We start from the raw sequence: 5,242 nt of genomic DNA, 5'->3' as shown, positions 1-5,242 counted from the left end.
GCAGCTCAGAGACTCGTCTCCAAGGATTCGTTTACAGCCCAGGGTAACAGGGTGGGGGTCTCTCCCAATTTTCTGTCCGCCCCCTCCCCCCCATCCCACCTCCCCACCCTACCCTCCACTCGCCCCCTTTTTACAAAAAAAACAAAAAAAAAACCAACAAAAAAAAAAAAGAAAAAAAGAGACAGGAAATACCAATTAACCACTTTAAACAAGTCACGGACCTTGTTTCACACTGGAAAACAAACAGGATCAAGCAAGCTGGACCGTTCTCCACCCCCTGCCCATGTACATACCCCTCTGCCCGCACCCCTGCCCACCCGGACCCTGCTGCCTTCCCCCCCGCCCTGCCCGTGACTTCCCTTTTACTCCCTGCGCCAAACTGGTGACGCTTGAGCGAAAGAAAAGTGCAATAGCAGCGGGGTCCCCTCGGACGGGGTCTCGCTGCGGCTGCGTGCCGGGGCGGGGGGCTGCCCGTGGCGGTGCTGCCTGCCTGTCCGGGTGGGCTCCGACCTCCCCGGTGCAGGCAGCACCCGCATCCCTGCTCCCAGGACGATGTTTCCAAAGATGTTTTGACTCATGCCAGCGGCTGGGCAGGGGCGGAGGGACGGCAGGGTCTGGCAGCGGATGCTGGTGGGGGGGTCCCGGTCGCGCTTTTTCCACAGCCTCGGGTCAAGCGGGGACGTGCTTCGGCAGGGGCCGGCTCCGTGGTGTGCCGGATTTGTGGCGTGTCGGCTCCGTGGTGTGCCGGATTTGTGGCGTGTCGGCTCCGTGGCTGGCTCCGTGCAGGGGTTTGTCTCGGCAGCGTGAGGCACGGGCAGAGGAATGAGCATGGAGCACGGCACGGGGCCGGCAGAGCATCGTCCCAAAATGGCGGGGCTGGCTGCAAGGTGGGGCGCAGGAGGTGTGAGCACCCCTGGAAGTGGATGGGAGAGGGGGCTGCTGTAGGACATGGGGTTGGAGGCCTTCACCGAAAGTTGTGGGAATGCCGGGAGCGTCGTGGAGCCATCGCGGTGAGGCCGTGGGCAGGGGTGGGGCGATGGGGGAAGCTGCGCCCCGGTGCTCGAGTTGTCCTTGCAAACGTAGCCGGACACGGAGCGCTGCGGCGGCAATGGCAACGCCGCGACGGCAGCGCCGGGCTCAGCGTGAGCCGGCAGCCATCGAGCTGCCCGACCGGCACAGTGGAAAGGGTAACTCGGGGTCCCCATCGCTCCCCATCCCAAAAGGTGCTGATGGCCCAGGAAGGAGGAACGGGGTTTCGGTCACCCAGCTGCGGCCGCGGGAGGTGTGTAACAGGGACGGGGGCAGCGTCGAGTGACAATCATGGGTCCTGCTTTCGGGCACGCTGCGCTCGCCTCGTCCCTCGGGGCTGGGACCCACCGTGGGGTGAGTCTCAGCTCCCCAGAGATGTGTCCAAGCCCCCAGCCATCCTCCTCGGGGACAGGGGGTCCCTGCGCAGCGCGCTGTCCCTTGCTTGTTGTCTTTCCCCGGGCTTTTCTTTGCGTCTGTACTAATGCAGTCGTAACGCCTCGCTCCGGCCTGGAGGGAACCATCCCTGGACCAGGATGCGTCTGTCTCCAGACAAAAACCAGGCTACCTTGGTCCTTGGGAAACAGGCACGTTTTCTCTCTGTAACAGAACAGAAAACCTTAATTCAATTTTTTTCCCCGCCCCGTGCAGGAGCCAGGAAGGTGGCGTCAGGGGAAGGAGAGCTTCTGCTTTTACTTTAAACCCTCAACCTTCGGCTTCCTTCGCTGCTCTTCACCACCCATCCTCCGCCCACCAGAGGCTCGGCATCGTTTCCCTGCTCCGAGGAGCCGCTCAGTAATAATTCACGTCCTTCTCCCCCAGCAGGTTATCGCAGCCGCGGAGGGAGGGAGGGGATGGCAGTGTCTGAAGCCAGGGTGGCTTCTCCGGAGGAGCCGATGCTCCTGCTCCGGTTCCCGGATGCCGCCATCGGCATCGCCCCGGCGTGGGCCAACGCCTGCGGGCGAGGGAACCCACCCGAGCGCTGCTGGTTGCGCCGAGCTTCCAAGCAATTAGTGAGAAAGCTTAATTAATCGCTGCGGCTCAGCCCCTTTGCCGCTTGCGCTTCATCCGATCTTTGTTTTGATGGTGTCACCGGTACAAATCCTGCCGCCCGGGGGAAGGGAGGAGAGCGTAAGGAAATGTAGGACCCATGCTCTCAGAGCCCTCTCGGTCTTTGTCACGACGGGGACGCTGTCCTGGGCGATGGCATTTGGCTGTGCTGGGGCTGAGGGATGGCGCCGGCTGCCCGCGGAGCTCCGCGCCTGAAGCAGTAACCGCGGGAAGGGCCGGCGAGGAGGGACCCCCGCGCCCGGGGAAGGTGCTCGGGGGGCACGCCGTGGCTGCCGGGGGGGGTAGGCAGCGGCAGGAAGGGAAGAGCGGGCAGAGCGGGGGACTTGGCACGGAGTTTGGCGCTGAAATCTCCGCGAAGAGGCGGAGGGAGCCGCTGGATCCCGAAATCACGTCCCGCCGTGGGGGAGAGGCCCTGGCAAAGCTGCTGGCCCGGGGAGGGGGGATCCGTGTGGCCCCGGCTGCTGGTTTGGACGTTGACCTTATAATCCCCACCACCCTGGGGACAGCACAGGGCTCCATTCTCATTACCACGCAATTAATTGGCTTCTCATTGATTAAATTAACAGGCAGCGCCGTGCTCCGTGCTGGGGGGGAGCCCCGGTGCAGGAGCTCAGCTGGGAGCTGCTCGGGGTGCAGGAAGACCCAGGGAAAGGCTGGCTTGCGGGGGGTCGTTGTGGGGTCCGGCTCGAAACCCGTCCTGCTGCTCCGGTAACGAGACCGTTTCCAAATGAGCGTCCTGGCAGGAGCGAGGGGCAGGAGGGGGGACGGCCGCGGTGGCCTCGTGGGGATGACAGCATCCCAGAGGGGCCCCTGGGGACCGTCTGGGGGCTCGGGGCAGGCAATGGGCTCGGGGCGGTGGGGGCGGTGGTCCCAGTGCTGGGGCTGTCCCCCGTCACCCTCGGAGCTGCGGGACGCTCCTCACAGCCCCCTGTGGAAGCAGCGCCTTGGTCAAATGGAAATAATTTTTATGAGAAAGTGGAATCTTCAGGGTTTTTTTTTTTTTTCCCCTTTAAAAGGTATTTTTCCCCCAGTACTCATCACTCAAGAGGAATATGTTCTCCCACCGCCGCCTTCTCCATGAGACATCTTTTAGTCTCCTGCTTGTCCAGGGAAGGCTCCAGAGCGATAGCGGGAATACCGGCCTGCCCCCACAGCACGCGAGCTGGCACGGACGAGCCATGGTGGCATCGTGGAAACCCATTGGGTTGTGCCCATTGGGTCATACCCATTGTTGGGTTGTGCCCGTTGTTGGGTTGTGCCCATTGTTGGGTCATGCCCATTGGGTTGTACCTGTTCGGTCATGCCCATGGTTGGATTGTACCTGTTGGGTCATGCCCATTTTTGGGTTGTGCCCATTGGGTCGTGCCCGTTGTTGGGTCATGCCCATTGGGTTGTACCTGTTGGGTCATGCCCATGGTTGGGTTGTGCCCGTTGGGTTGTGCCCGTTCAGGTGCTCCTGGCGAGGCAGTGGCCAGGGGGAGAAATTTGCCTGAACCCGGAGGGGCGGACGGAGGCCGCGGGGTGAGATGGGGGCCGAACGTGTCCTCTCCCCTCCCGTCCCCTCACCCGCGGGGCTTTGGAGACCCCCGGGCCTGGCACCCCCTGCCCTCTGCGCACTGGCCGGGGCGGGGGGGGAATAACCCGCAGTTTCTGTAAAGCCCCGTGAAGGGGAGGGGGGTGCCGGGGAGCAGTGCCACCCCCGCCGTCCCCACCCGCCGCCCGGGGCGTGTGGGGGGGCCCTCGGGGTCAGTCAACGGGAGCGTGGGGACTCGGAGCGCGGCGGGGGCTGCGGGGCGGCTCCTCCGGCTGCGGCACCTGGGGGACGGTGACACCGCAGCTCCCGCTGCCCGCGTCCCCGAGGAAAGGGCACAACCTCTGTGGGGCCGGGCGGGCTGCCACCCCACGGGAAAACCTCACGGAGCCGTCACCCGAAAACTTCCATCGTGAGGGGTGCCGCGGGCGGGAAACCCTCGGCGCGACCACGGTGTGCCGGCGAGGTCGGCTGTGCCACGCCGGCACGGTCACCCTCCGGGGCAGGGAGCGAGGGCCCACGAACGTTGGGAGCGTTTTGTTCTTTTCTTTCTCTCCTGGTGACACCCATCCCACGGCATATCCGAATGTTTCTCGTTGATGCCAGTTATTAGTGCATAAGTGTATTTTGGGGAAAAAAAGAAAATGGAAAAAGAGAAAAAAAAAAAAAAGAAAAAAAAAAGAATTTTCAATTTATCACTTGTAACCATATATATAAATATATAAATATATATATTAAAAAGTGTTTATTTGCAAAAAATAAAATTGTTTTAACAGTAAACTATCTTATAATAAACTCCCGATTTGTGACGATCTGTTCTTTTGTTAATCATTGACAAATCCTCAGTTGGAGAGTACTGTAACAGCAGCTCTTAACAGCCGCGCCGCCGAGCACCGCGGAGGGGTAACTCGATGTACTGTATGTATTAAAAACAGCTGTATCGAATAAATGTTTATTGATTTTTTTATTATTACTATTATCATCGTTATTTCGCAGTTCGGCGGGAGGGTTTGATGCGAGGATGGGCCGGGTTTGTCCTTCCTCGCTGGCAGATGAGGAAACCTCCCGGCACGGCCCAGCCTCGCGGGGCTCGCGCTCTCCGTCCCGGGGGTGCCCTCGCTCCGGCCCCGTGGCAAAACCCCCCCAAATCTGCCCCCACCCTGCCCTTCCTCCGGACAACAGCACCCAGCGTCTCCCAGCACGGGACCTCTCGTCCCCGGGGAGCTCCCCGGGGCACCCCCGGCCGCGCCAGCGCGGGAGCAAAGCCTCTTCCGCTTCCTCGCGGCTTTTTTGGCAGCGAACCCAACTGAGCGCCGGATTTAGGCCGATCTCCCCGTAGCTGAGCGTCAAAGCCGGCGTTTCCCGGTGGAGGGTGTGACGGGGACCGCGGGGAGCGGCGCGTGCCCCCCCCGAAACACGCGGCACCGCAAACCTCAGCCCCGGGGGACCCTGGGCGTGAGATGGGAGCCGCGACGCCGAGTAAAACCAGATCCCCCCGGTGCCTGGCGTCACCCAAATCCCTGCTGCCCCCTGGCTCTGCTGGCAGCTGGGGGTGCTGGTGGGGGTGCTGCGTGTTGCACCCCTCAGCTGCTTGGGCATGGGTGCTCCTGCCCC

This window comes from Pelecanus crispus, chromosome 14 (genome assembly GCF_030463565.1).
Source record: "Pelecanus crispus isolate bPelCri1 chromosome 14, bPelCri1.pri, whole genome shotgun sequence".
NCBI classification, from domain to species: Eukaryota; Metazoa; Chordata; class Aves; order Pelecaniformes; family Pelecanidae; genus Pelecanus; species Pelecanus crispus.
This window is presented reverse-complemented; position numbering follows the sequence as displayed.